This window comes from Aotus nancymaae, unplaced genomic scaffold, assembly GCF_030222135.1.
Source record: "Aotus nancymaae isolate 86718 unplaced genomic scaffold, 86718_ANA_hifiasm-v0.15.2.pri h1tg000030l, whole genome shotgun sequence".
NCBI classification, from domain to species: domain Eukaryota; kingdom Metazoa; phylum Chordata; class Mammalia; order Primates; family Aotidae; genus Aotus; species Aotus nancymaae.
This window is the reverse complement of record NW_026988443.1, coordinates 39,674,779-39,689,476: the sequence shown is the minus strand read 5'-3', so window position 1 is coordinate 39,689,476 and position 14,698 is coordinate 39,674,779.

The following is a 14,698-nucleotide window of genomic DNA, read 5'->3' as shown; positions in this document are numbered from 1 at the left end:
GGGAGGTTGTGGGCGCAGAGCCATGCAGGGGAGGCGCTAGGTTGTAGGTCGGGGGAGGGGGAGGCCCCTTCATCCCTGAGTGGGTTGGGGCAGCGGTGACATCTTCTTTCCTCCCTCACTGGTCCCCCATCCTGACACCTTCACTGAGCCCCTCTGTCTGCCAGGCTCTGGGTGGACATTATTTGTATAAATAAAATTCCTTGCCGGGCTGGGTGGTTCATGCCTGTAATCCCAGCACTTTGGGAGGCTGAGGTGGGTGGATGACCTGAGGTCGGGAGTTCAAGACCAGCTTGACCAACATGGAGAAACCCCGAAACCCCGTCTGTACTAAAACAAAATTAGCCAGGCGTGGTGGTGCATGCCTGTAATCCTAGCTACTCAGGAGGCTGACGAAGGAGAATTGCTTGAACCTGGGAGGCGGAGGTTGCTGTGAGCCAAGATCATACCATTGCACTCCAGCCTGGGCAACAATAGTGAAATTCCGTCTAAATAATAATAATAAATAAATAAATAAAAATAAAATTCCTTTTGGGTCAGTGTGGATCCCCTCCTCAGCCAAGAGGCAGTTTGAGTCTGGGAGTGACAGGAGTGGGTGGGGCAGGAGCAGGTGACCTTTGGCAGCTCATCCTCCTCCGTGCCCTCAGTGAAGGGCCCTGCCTAGCACCGTGAGGGAGAGGGGGATGAGGAGGGGACACTGTCTCAACAAAGGTCATGATGTCACAGTTTTGCCGGAGGCTGTCTCTCATGTCATTTCTGCCAGCTGCAAACAGCAGGGGAGCCCACAGCCAGCTGGGGCAGGGGATGGCGGCTGCCACCCAGTCAGAGTCTTGCTCTGCACCCGCCAGGGCAGAGCATGCTGGAGAAGGAGGGACTGGGACACATAGGTTGCCCCAAGAGCTGGGAGCTGCTGAAGGAGGCCCCAGAGACCCCGAAGCCCCCGCAGCCCCCACAGGCAGAGAGTATTCACGATCCTCTCCCCTCCCACTTTCTTTGAGCAAACAACCCTCTGGCCAGCTCCCGGGCTTGGGCCTGGCCAGGCAGCACAGGGCTCTCTGGGAAGGGTTTTCACAAAGACCTGTCCAGCTCATGGGCCGCTGCAGGAAACCCTGGAGACTGGCGCTACAATGCATCACTTCTGGCTGCATAGGGGTACCTGTGCACAGGAACGAGGTGCCGGCAGCTCTTAGACTTTCAAAGGGGACTGGGCTGGGTGGCCTCCCAGGAGCATCACAGCCTTGAGTAGCAGTGGTCAGGCAGGGGAACAGAAAGGCTGCCCTGGGAGGGCAGTGGGAATTTAGAGCTGGGAGGGACAGCCTTCCTGAATGCCCACTCTCTCACTCCTCTGCTCACATACCTTCCATGGCTCCCCATTACCTAAGGGATCATGTCTAGACACTGAAGCTTGGCATGCAGGCTCTCTCCGGCGTCTCCGCCTGTGGTAGCCCTCTCCCCAGACAGACCACTGTCTTACGCCAAACGTCCCCATCCTGACTGAGGCCTTTGTCTCGGCCACTGCATCTGCCTGGAAGGCCCACACTCCTCTCCGCAGAGCAGCTCCGGGGGGTCCAGTGTGCTTAGTGCTTGTTGTGATTGACTCCAACGCTCTTCAACTCCGACGGTGCCTTAGTTCTCCCAGGACGGTGCCCAGCTGCTCCCACAGCGAAGATGTGCACAGCGTGATCAAGACACTCCGACCAGGCCGGGTGAGGTGGCTCAGGCCTGTAATCCCAGCAATTTGGGAGGCTGAGGCAGGTGGATTCATCTGAGGTCAGGAGTTCGAGACCAGCCTGGCCAACATGGTGAAACCCTGGCTCTACTAAAATATAAAATTAGCTGGGCATGGTGGTCCGAACCTGTAATCTCAGCTACTCGGGAGGCTGAGGTGGGAGAATCCCTTGAACTCAGGAGGTAGAGTTTACAGTGAGCCAAGATCATACCACTGCACTCCAGCTTCGGTGACAGAGTGAGACTCTGTCAAAAAAAAAAAAAAAAAGAAAAGATATTCAGACCAGGCTGGGCACATGGCTCACGCCTGTAATCTCAGCACTTTGGGAGGATAAGGAGGGAGGATTGCCTGAGTCCTGGGGGTTGAGGCTGCAGTCAGCTGTGATTGCACCACTGCACTCCAGCCTGGGCAACAGAGCAGGACCTTGTCTCAGAAAAGAAAAGAAAGAAGTGGTACCCATTGATAGGTACCTGAGGTCAGGAGTTCGAGACCAGACTGGCCAACGTGGTGAAGCCCCATTTCTACTAAAAATACAAAAAATTAACTGGGCATGGTGGCGCATGCCTGTAATCCCAGCTACTCAGGAGGCTGAGGCAAGAGAATCATGTGAACCTGGGAGGCAGAGGTTGCAGTGAGCTGAGATCGTGCCATTGCGCTCCAGCCTGGGTGGCAAGAGCAAAACTCTGTCTCGAAGAAAACAACAAAAAAAAAAGAAGAAAGAAAGGAAGGAAGGAAGGGAAAGGAAAGAAAGAAAGAGAAAGAAAGAAAGAAGGAAAGAAGGAAGGAAGGAAGGAAGGAAAGAAAGAAAAGAAAGAAAGAAAGAAAGAAGGAAAGAAAAAAGAAATCAGAGCTCCAAGAGCCAGAAAATGGAATCCAACGTAGAACTTGCTTTCTCTGGAAAAGGACCCTAGCAAATGAGAGTCTGGTTCTGAGAAGAGTGGGCTCATTAATGTGGAAATGACGGCTGCGGGGCAGCAGTGAGCCTCCCAATTCCTGGGGAGCCGAATCCCTGCACCTTCATGTCACCTTCTGTTACCTTCTCTTCTGCAAACCCAGAGAAGTCACATCACCAACAGCCTCAACTGCTGGTCCCAAAGCCACTCACATCCAGCTATTTGTTTTAAATATTTAAATGTTTTTTAAAGCCATGTTATTCATGCAACAGCTTTAATGGTTATATACAGGATTTTCTCTTTTAATTTAAAACTCCCAGAGGACAGAGATCCAAGATGGTTGATCACTAGGAGCTCGGGATTGTAGCTCCCAGAGAAAGTGCACAGAACGAGAGGACGCCACACTTTCAGACGAATTTTTCTTACCCACGGACCGGAAGATTCCCAGCAGAGGAGCCCCCGGGTCGCCAGGGCGACTCTTGTGGCCGGCGTAGCAGTTTTGCCGGCGCCCCGGCACGGCGGTTCTTGGTGCAGAGTAAACAAGACTGGGTCCCCTTTTGGTCGACATTTGGAGCTCCGGGAAGGCAGAGTCACCCATTTACCTGATTGAAGAAGGGACTCAAGAGGGAAGCCAGACCGGAGATTCCCAGGCAGAAAAGCACCATGAATCTTAATGCCGCTGTTTTGGCAGGCGCAGTGAGTTGTTCGGATTTCGGCGCTGGGAATCAACAAGTTGGACGTCCACTCAGAGACCTAATTTGAAAGTAGGTAATTACAAAGACGACAGATGGATAAATTCACAATGATGGGAAGAAACCAGTGTAAAAAGGCTGAGAATACCCAAGATCAGAATGCCTCTCCCTCTACAGGGGATCACAGTTCCTCATCAACAAGAGAACAAGACCTGATGGAGAACGAGTGCATTCCAATAACAGATTTAGGCTTCAGAAAGCGGACAATAAGGAACTTTAATGAACTAAAAGTACATGTTCTAGCCCAGTGTAAAGAAACTAAGAACTTTGAAAAAAGGTTTGACGAAATGCTAACGAGAATAGACAACTTAGAGAGGAATATAAGTGAATTAATGGAACTGAAGAACACAATACGAGAACCCCGCGAAGTATGAACAGGTTTTAACAGTTGAATTGATCAAGCAGAAGAAAGAATATCAGAGGTCAAAGACCAACTTAATGAAATGAAACGAGAAGACAAGATTAGAGAAGAAAGAGTAAAAAGGAATGAGCAAAGTCTCCAAGAAATATGGGACTATGTGAAAAGACCTGATTTACGTTCGATAGGTATACCTGAATGTCATGAAGAGAATGAATCCAAGTTGGAAAATATTCTTCAGGATATTATTCAGGAAAACTTTCCTAATCTAGTAAGGCAGGACAATACTCAACTCCAGCTAATCCAGAGAACACCACAAAGATATTCCTCAAGTAGAGCAACCCCAAGACACATAATCGCTAGATTCACCAGGGTTGAAATAAAGGAGAAAATTCTAAGGTCAGCTAGAGAGAAAGGTCAGGTTACCCATAAAGGGAAGCCTATCAGACTCACAGCAGACCTCTTACCAGAAACCCTACAAACTAGAGAGTTGGGGTCAATATTCAATATCCTCAAAGAAAAGAATTTTCAACCCAGAATCTCATATCCCGCCAAACTAAGCTTCATAAGCTAAGGAAAAATAAAATTTTTCGCGAACAAGCAAGCACTCAGAGATTTCACCACCATCAAGCCTGCTTTACAAGAGCTTCTGAAAGAAGCATTACACACAGAAAGGAACAACCAGTATCAGTCATCCCAAAAACTTACCAAAACGTAAACAGTATCTCTATAATGAAGAATCTACATCAACTAATGGGCAAAATAGCCAGCTAGCATTAAATGACAATATTGAACTCACAAATATTAATATTAATTCTAAATTTAAATGGATTAAATGCCCCAATCAAAGACACAGATAGGTAAATTGAATAAAAAGTCAAAACCCATCGGTACGCTGTATCCAGATCTATTTCACAAGCAATGACATACAAAGACTCAAAACAAAGGGATGGAGAAAGATTCACCAATTAAATGGAGAACAACAAAAAAAAAGGAGTTGTAACTTTCGTCTCTCACAAAATAGACTTTAATAGTAACAAAGACTAAAAGAAACAAAGAAGGACATTACATAATGGTAAAAGGATCAATGCAACAACAGGAGTCAATGATCATAAATATATATGCACCCAATACAGGAGCACCCAGATACATAAGACAAGTTCTTAATGACTTATAAAGAGACCTGGACTCCCGCACAATAATAGCGGGAGATTTTGACACCACATTGTTAATATTCGACGGATCTACGACATAGAAAATTAATAGGGACATCTATGATTTGAACTTAGACCTGGAATAAGTAAACTCAGTGAATATTTATAGAATTCTCCACCCCAGGTCCACAGAACATACATTTTTCTCAGTATCACATTACACCTATTTTGAAAGTGACCACGTAATTGGAAGTAAATCACTCTTCAGCATTTGCATAGCATTTCACAGACTTAATGAAATACTGGTTGGCTACTTGTTTGTTACTTTCTTCCCTTATTCCTTCCTGTCTCCGTTGTTAAGCACAATTATCGGCATAAAAGAGGTTTTTAATACCTATTTTTAGATTGCATTCCAGCCCGGGCAATAGAGCAAGACTCCTGTTCTCTCTCCCCCTTTCTCTTTCTTTCTTTCTCTCATTAAAAAAAAAAAAAACTCCTGTGTTTCTAGTACCCAAAAGAAGACAGATGCCAATGCCCCATGCTGGGCGACTGTCCTTCCAGGAGTGTGAGTGGGGCCAGGTGTGTCTGATGCAGGTGGGCCAGCCCCTGCCCCCATCAGACATCAGACTCAGGAGAGACATTTAGAAATCAGAGCTCCATGCTCCGGGAGCTCAGGCCTGCCACAGCCCCACCCTGCCTCACCTTCTCACTTGTGCAACGGGGAGCATTTACCTTCTGGAGTCCTCAAATGTGTACGTTTTCTCTCACCTCTGTCCTCTTACGCAGGCAGCTCCCATTGCCTGAAACACCGTTTTCTGCCTCCCCACTGCTCTTTCTTCTTGCTTGTTTTCTTCCTTTCATTTTCAGCTTCAATGCCTCCTCCTCCAGGAAGCCTTCCAGATTGTTCCAAGACTGGTTGAGTACCCTTAAGAATTTCTGCAGGCTCCAGAGCTGCCCGTATATCTCATATTTCTTACTCAATATTGTCAATACTTGAGTCATTATTCCCTTTGCTAGCCAGCCCCCTGTGAGGGTGGGGACCCTCTGACTTCTCCAGGTTTCATCCTTTATTCCCCACCTCCAGTGTCACCACGCCATCAATGTCACCAGCATCCCCACTTAAACAAGAAGAATCTTCTCCTACCTGCTCACTCTCCCTCCCCTCACGCCCTCCCACCACCTGGCCAAGGTGTCTTCTTAAAACCTGAGTCAGACCCTGAGGCTCCCCTGCTCAAGCTCAATAGTGACCTCCCCATTGCTCTTAAAATAAAGCTCCAAGTCCTTACCCTGGCCCGCGGGACGCCCAGATCAGACCCTGCCCCCCTTCCCTTGGTGCCTCCATGTCAGCACCCCACTTCCCCGGCTTCATTCCATACCCTACAGCGCAGCAAGCCTCTCGGGCCTCAGGGCCTTTGCACATGTGCTCCTGCTGCCCGGAGAGTTCTTGCTGCTCCCCACGGGACGAGGCCCTCTCCTGCTGCCCAGCCCAGGTGAAAGGAGCCCCCCAGAAGCAGGCCGCATTAGACTCACGGGCTCCGGTACCTGGCTGACTTCCCTCATAGACCCACCTGCATGACAATTACCTGTATTTACCCACTTGGTTATGTTTTATTTCTCGCATTCCACTAATATGGAGGAGGCAGGACGTTCTGTCTTGCACGCTGTTATACTCCAGACGCTTGGCCCACAGCCTGACCCCCAACTGGACTCGGGCAATCTTTGAGAAATAAACGGAGGATGGAAGGGACGGACACAGGGTTTCTCTGCTGTGCTGGGTTTGAGGAGACCAGGGACCAGACCCCCTGCCCACGCCCCCCAGGGCCCCTGGCTCCACCAGCCTCCCCAGCCTCTCCTGGTGAGGATTTTCACTTGCAGAAGAGCTGGTGTTTTTAAACAAAACAAACACGCTGTCAAGTGGCCTGGTGTTGGTGGTGGTTTCAGCAGGTGGCGTTCGAGGGAGCCACAGACAGACGGATGGACAGAGGGCTGGGCGAGCAAGCGAAACCGCCAGCCTGGGTCACAGCTCTGCTGAGGCCCGTCAGGTCCTCTCTGCACCGTGTCTGTCTCAAAAGTGTCAGCAATCCATCAGCATCAGGGGAGCTTGGGGCCTGCTGCTGGAGGCCGCAGCTTCGGCTCTCTCCGTTATAAAGCTGTGGATACCGGGCATGGTGGCTCACGCCTGTAGTCCCAGCACTTTGGGAGGATGAGGTGGGAGGATCGCTTGGGACCAGGAGTTCAAGACCAGCCTGGGCAACATAGTGAGATCCTGTCTCTACCAGAAGAAGAAGAAGAAGGAGGAAGAGGAGGAGGAGGAGGAGGAGAAGGAGGGGGAGGGGAGGGGGGAGGGGGAGAAGGGGAGATGGAGGGGGAGGAGGGAGGAGGGGGAGGAGGGAGGAGGAGGAGAGAGGAGGGGGGAGGGGAGGAGGGGGGAGGGGGAGGGGGAGGGGGAGGAGAGGGGGAGAGAGAGAGAGAAAGAGAGAGAGAGAGAGAGAATAAACCAGGCCTGGTGGTGGGTGCCTGTGGTCCCAGCTACCTGGGTGGCTGAAGTGGGAGGATCACTTAAGCCTGGGAGGGGAGGCTGCAGTGAGCGGAGATTGGATGACTGTACGCCAGCCTGGGTGACAGAGCAAGACCTTGTCAAAAAAATAAAGAAAGAAAGAAAGAAAGAGAGAGAACCTAAAAGCTGCAGGGAAGGGGAAGCAACCCATGACGTGGGTGAGGGTGGGCAAGAGCGCAGAGAGCACAGCCCCCCCACCTTTAGAAGCAGACAGACCGGGCTTGTCCAAAATCACGCCATTTGTTCAGGCTCTTGCCTTTCAAAGGGAGATCTGCAGAATGTGATCTTCAAGTGGGAAAGATAAAAAGTTGTGGGAAGGAGAGAAAAGGAAAGAAAAAAGGAGGATGGGCTGGAGAGAGGGGAAAGAGAGAAAGAGAAGAGGGGAGGAAGGGAGGGAGACAGGGAGAGAGAAAAGGGAGAAGGAAGGAAATGAAAAAAGGAAGGAAGCAAGAAAGACAGAGAGAGACCAACAGAGACCCAGAGAGACGGGGGAGAGGAAGGAAAAAGAGAAAGAAGGAAGGAAAGGAGAAAGGCAGGAGGGTCGGAGGGAAGAACGAAGACGCACATCAGCCCCTAATAAGAAGAGCCCCGGTCCCCTGTCCCTAAGCCACCCCAGAGGCCCCCATCTGCTCTTGGCAGGCCAGGCCTGCTGGCGGGACCCCACCCACTGCCCAGGCCTGCCCTGCTCCTGGACAAGGCGGTTACACAACGGCCTCTGTGGACACCGTCCAGAAGCTGGAGGTCACATGGGACGACAGCTTGGCCCGGGACGGGGAGGCGCTTCCCAGACCCAGGCCACCCCTCCTCCCCGGCTCCCATTAGCTTGGCTGGGAGTCAGCTCTCCAGCACACTGGCCAGAGTGCTCCCAGATGTGCACCGCGGGTGATAAAAGGCGCACTGGTTCCTGTCAGCAGCAAGGGGGACCCCCAGCAGCCGGCGGCCGGGGCAGATGTTTGCAATGTGTGCGCTGGCGGCAGGGAGGGGAGGCCAGAGGCACCGGGATGGCCTGGCTGGCTCGCAAAGGGACCACACAGGGGAGTGGCCACACCTCCTCTCCTGGGACGCAGAGCAGACGGGGTGGGGTCAGGTGCAGTCAGGAGAAGACACACCCGCCCCTCCCACCTGGGATTTGCCCTGGGAGTGGCACCCAGTTTGGGGTCACCATGGGCCTCTACTGCCTGCCCTGGAACGATATCCTGGCTTGGAAACGGGCTGCTCCTCCCCACGCCCCTGAGGTTCTGGGGACGGTGCCAGTCCCAGTACTTTGCCCTTGACCCTTGGCAACGAGGGGAAACACGTAGCCCAGTCCCGACCAATCACAGTTTCCCGTTCTCCTGGCCACTGCTATTGGCACAGAAATGGGCCTGAGGCCTGATCAGGACCAATGGAGTCCTTCCCTGAGAACGAAGAAAGTTCCCTCCTGCGTCTCAGACCGTGCGAGGGGCGATTCTGGAAGGTCGCTCATGGCCACTAGACTACCCGGCAGGCCAGGAGATTGGGGTCTGGAACGGGCCTTGGAGCTGAGGTCATGCAGCAAGCTGAGGGGAGGGTGGGTTTAGAAGAATCAGCCAGGCCAGGCAGGAGGGGCTCTGGCAGTCCCAGCAGCGTGGGAGAGGAGCAGCCACCCTGGGCGACCCAGTGACCTCGAACATTTGAGCACCGTGAAATCAAGGCAGCTGGATGCGGAGTGCAGGGGCAGCTGGGGCCGCCACAGAGCAGGGGGGAGGGACTGCCCCTGCTTGTCCTGCAGAGAGGAGCCGCTTTCTGCTTTAAAGCGCAGGCAGAGGCCAATCAAACCACAGCACCGAGGTGCCTCCTGGCAGAGATGGCTGCAGGAAGGGGTTAAACAAGGGCACAGTTAACTGGCCAGCTCGGGACAGGAAGTGGGGCCAGGCTGAGGCCAGGCCAGGGAGGAGATGCAGGATTCTTCCCCTCAACCCTCAAACTGACCTTTGCAGATCGCCCGGATCTTCTTCCTTTTTTCCTAGTATGTTCGGGTAACAAGCTGCCCTGTGATTTGCAGTGGTGGCTTCTCTAGATCTCAGGGCAGCCACCAGGGGAGGAACTATGTTTTGCTCACTGTACGGATGAGGAAACCGAGGGTCACAGTGGTGATGCAGCTGCTTATAGCTGACAGGGCTGAGCCCTCTGACCCCCTGGCCAGGGCTCTTTCTTATTTTTCTTTTAGAGACAGGATCTCACTCTGTCGCCCAGACTGGAGTGTGGTGGTGCAATCATGGCTCACTGCAGCCTCTACCTCCTGGGCTCAAGTGATCCTCCCACCTCAGCCTCTCAAGTAGCTGGGACTACAGATGTGTGCCACCACACCTGGCTAATATTTTTTAACTTTTTGTAGAGATGGGGTCTCACTATGTTGCCCAGGCTTGTCTCAAACTCCTGGGCTCAAGCGATCCTCCCACCTTGGCCTCCCAAAGTGCTGGGATGCCAGGCATGAGAGCCATGCTGGGCCTTTCCAGACCTCTTTCCTTGACAGCTCCATGGCTGCCACTAACAGGGCTCTGCCATGGGCTGAGCGGCTGCCTCTCTCCTTCGCCCTGTGCTGGGGTGACCCACAGATGCCCTGGTCTCCCCACCCTCTGCCCCATCTCCTCTCTCACAGAGCCCAGCTGTGAGTGGGTATCTGTCCACCACACACACACACACACACACACACACACACACACACACATAGACACACACCATGGTCTCTTCTGGAGAAATGGCAGAAGGAAGGGACATCACAGCTTCTAGTCTCTGCTCTTGGAACTGCTATTTGGGCAAAGTCCCTTCTGACTTTCTGGCCTGTCCAGGCATTTTGCTGGCTGGTTTGGAGCCGGAGCTGAGGAAAGGGCTGTCTGTCTTTTCTGATTCCAACACAGTTCCCAGCGCCTCCTCCAGGTGCAAGGGTCCCAGGTGCAGCTTCAGGGAGGGCTGAAGCCCACGAGCCCTGCTGTGTGCCCGTCTCCAGCGGGAGGATGGCGGTGGCTCTCCCTGTTGAAGGTGGATATGCCCGGGCTCAAGCCCTGCCCTGCCTCCGCCATACACTCAGCTAGGTGACCCTGTCAAGTTACATAACCACTGAGAGCCTCAGTTTCCCCATCCATGAAGTGGGGATAACGATACCCTTAGGACCACTGAGTGACTGGTGGACCCTTGCCCGCTGGCTGTTATACCAACAGGCATTGCTGTCCCCAAAGCTGACACCCAGGGAGCACATGGCCACCCCACTTTCACGCCCCAGGCCAGCAGCCCTGGAAGGCAAGGGGTGGGGTCAGGCAGAAAACGGAGCAGCTCGGTCCACAGGGTGGGGACCGGAAAAAGAAGGGGGCGGCTGCAGGAAAGGTGTGGCCGGAATCCCCGGAGCCGGAGCCGAGCCGGCAGCTGGAAGGAAGGAGTCGCCAGGTGGGTCCCGCCCTCGGCAGGCTTGCAGGCAGGCACGAGGCCAGGGCGTTTGGCTGGGCCATTCCCGCCTCCGGAGACCCCGGGATGTCCTTCGGGACAGAGGGCCAAGCATTGTGATGACAAGAGGTGCTTGCTGGTGGCTTTCACACGGTTCATTGTATGCTGGAGCCTCGGGAACTGACTTCAGCGCCCCGGCACAGTAGGGGCTCAGATCGTGGCCCTCCATCTGCCGTGTCCCTGAGCTTGGTGTCGTGTGAGCTGAGGACCAGGGTGTGGCAGGAAGGGAGGAGGACTGAGCTCTCCTGCCTGCGGTCACCCATTCAGCCTGCGTCAGTGGGCGCCCCTGGGTGTCTGGCCCTGGACTAGTCCCCAAGCATAGGGGATAGGAGCTCTGGGGGACAGGGGCTGGCCAGGAGCAGCCACATGCACTGTGATTCTGCGGGTGTCCCAGAGTAGCATATGACCCGGCCATGGGGAGATGAGGGAAACTTCCCAGAGGAGGTGGAGGCTGAGGCCAGAAGGAGCAGGAGTCGGCCAGGCTGAGGCGGTAGAGAGAGAAGCATCCCAGGCCAAGGCAGGAGCAGGTGCAAAGGCCCTGAGGCCAGAGACTCTGTGCGACACACAGAGAGGCAACCAGAAATGGGGATGAGGGAGAGGAGTCAGGCTCTGGGGCCATTTTAAGCCCCTTTAAAGTGCTGGGTATGAAATGCGGCACCTCAGGGCACTGCAGAGGGTCACACAGCTAATAGGAGCGGGTTAGGACTCAAACCCAGGTCCAAGTCCTTTTGATCCATGAAGTCACGCACCGGACTGAGTCTTTCTCAGGTCGAGGGTGTGGCCCTGTCCCAGTGAGTTCGACAGACCAAGACAGACCAACCAGAAACCGAGCCACAATTTAGAACTTGACCTTTGGAAGCAGACAGCAGGCGCTGGCCAAGGGCGTCATGGAGAAGGTGACCTTAGGCTGAGCCTGGAGGGACGGGTGGGCTTCAGGTTCCCAGGAGGTGAGAGGAAAAGAGGACACAGCAGAGAGTCCTCTAAAAAAGGACGGGCCTCCAGGCCACCTGTCATCTGCACTCCCCGCCCCCATCTCCCCTTATTTTTTTTTTTTTTGAGACTAAATCTTGTTCTGTCACCCAGGCTGGAGTGCAATAGCACCATCTCGGCTCACTTTAACCTCTGCCTTTCGAGTTCAAGTGATTCTCCTGCCTCAGCTTCCTGAGTAGCTGGGACCACAGATGTCTGCCACCACGCCCAGCTAAGTTTTGTATTTTTAGTACCAGGTTGGTCACCAGGTTGACCAGGATGGTCTCAAACTCCTGACTTCAGGTTATCTGCCCACCTTGGTCTCCCAAAGTGCTGGGATTACAGGTGTGAGCCGCCACACCCAGCCCCCACCTCCCCTCTGCACCCCCGACCACCTTCTCATCTGCCCACTCTCCTCCCTCCTCCAGCCTCAGTCTCCCCATCACAAGGGGAAAGGAGGAGACCCAGGCAAAAAGGGCCAGGACAACTTGGGACTCTCAGGAGCACTCTGGGGTATCTCCTCCCCATGGAGAGGGGAGGGAGAGGGGGCCTAGGGTCAAGGCCCAGCCTGGTCCCCTGCACTGCCCTCCTGCCAGAACTCTGGACAATGTCTCAGGAAAGTGGGGTTACTAAGACCCTCCAGGGGCATGAGTGAGGTGCCAAGGGGTGCCTGGTACACAGTAGGTATTCAATAAATGATCGTGAGCCCTCTGGGTGCTGCCCATTCCCCTGACAAGAAGCAGCTATGGATCCACAATGAGTGGGGCAAAGATAAGCCCCTGCAGGTCCAGAACGTCCAGTGCTAAGCAGACTCCACCTGAAAGCAAGCCCTGCCCCTCTCAGTATGCAGCTGTGCACACACAGAAACATGTGCACACACAAATCTGCACACACACGTACACACAGAAATGTGTACACTCCGACACACGTGCACACAAACACAAACACATGCACACACAGAAGTGTGCACACTCAGACACGTGTGCACATACAGCATCGCAAATCCCATCCCCCAGCCCGGTACAGTGACTCATGTCTGTAATCCTAGCACTTTGGGAGGCCGAGGTGGGCAAATTGCCTGAGTTCAGGAGTTTGAGACCAGCCTGGGCAACATGGCGAAATCCCGTCTCTATCAAGATACAAAAATCAGCTGGGCATGGTGGTGGGCACCTGTAATCCCAGCTACTCGGGAGGCTGAGGCAGGAGAATTGCTTGAACCCGGCAGGCAGAGATTGCAGTGAGCCGAGACTGTGCCATTGCACTCCAGCCTGGGCGACACAGTGAAACTCCGTCTCAAAAATAAATAAATAAATAAATCCCATCCCTCATCTCTCCCTCCACGAATTCACCTTTGAATCCCCAAGGCCCTGCCTCCTCCGTGTCCTGTAACTAGCCATTCAAGGGTTCCAGTGCCCCGAACCCCAGGACCAAGGAGAGTTCCCACAGCTGAGCACTTCCTCTCCCTTCCTTTCCGACCCCTCACTGCTCTTAGTCACTAGTGGCTACAAGCTGGGGTGGGGCCTCATGGCCAATTAGGGATAGAGTAAGTGGTACCCAGGCTTTGGAGAGGCAGCCCCAAGTTCAAATTCAATTACTCATCAGGGTTCCATTTTAATTAATTATTTATTTTGAGGCAGAGTCTCACCCTGTTGCCCAGGCTGGAGGGCAGTGGCACCATCTCAGCTCACTGCAGCCTCCACTCCCAGGTTCAAGCAATTCTCCTGCCTCAGTCTCCCCAGTAGCTGGGATTACAGGCACATACCACCATGCCAGGCTAATTTTTTGTATTTTTAGTAGAAACGGGGTTTCACCATGTTGGCCAGGATGGTTTCAATCTCCTGACCTCGTGATCTGCCCGCCTCGGCCTCCCAAAGTGCGGGGATTACAGGCGTGAGCCGCTGCGCCCGGCTTTAAAATATTAGTTGGAGAAAGAGGTGGCCTCTCAGCTCATTTCCACATCTGTCTTCTGGCTCACCCCTCTCAAGATGTGCCAAGGGTACAGGAAAATCTATGTGAAGTTCGTGATGCCCTGGAGGCCCTCAGCCAGTGGCACCTGTGACTACTGTCTTCTGACATGCAGCACTCCTGGAAACTTGCTCTGCAGGGTGGAGGCATCTCACTGCCTCAGTTTACCCACCCGAGAAAGAGAGGCAGCTCTCCCCAAGATCAGAGGAGGCTCGGTCATCACAGAGTCCTGTTCCTGCCTCAGCTGAAATTCTCGCCCCTGAGCTTCTCCAAATTTGGTGCTGCCCAGAGTCCTGACCCTATTTCCTGTACCCCTACCCCGCCCCTCCATCCTGGCTGCCAGAGGGACTGCCACTGATGGGTCCCTCCCTACAGTCCCCAGAAGCTTCCCAGAGAGGAAATCCTCTTCCTCCTCTTACAGGCTGGAAGCTACAGAATGTTTCTTTTGGAATTTTTTGGCTTCCACATTGCAGAATGTTCTAGCCTCATCAGCCACAGGCCCCCCTTCCCTCTCAGCCGGTAATTCTTTGGCCACACAGACAAGCTTGGACCTCACCTCTCCTCTCCCTCCTCCTCCTTCGCTGAAGTTTATTTCGAACAAAACAAAATATGTCCAGGAGCTCAGAAGATCTGACTGGAAATTAACGAAACTCACCCTACAGCCGATGCTTTCCGAAAATAGAGACGCAAGCTGTCCTGCTCTGCCGCCCCGGGCCCAAAATGACAAAAATCAGGAGGGCAGGGGAGATTCTGAAGGGATGTTTTGGGCCCTGCCTTGGCCTGGAAGAGAAAAAATCAGCTCGTTCCTCATCCAGCTCCTAACCCGCCCTTCTTGGCAGCGGAATAATTAAATATTCATGCCTTT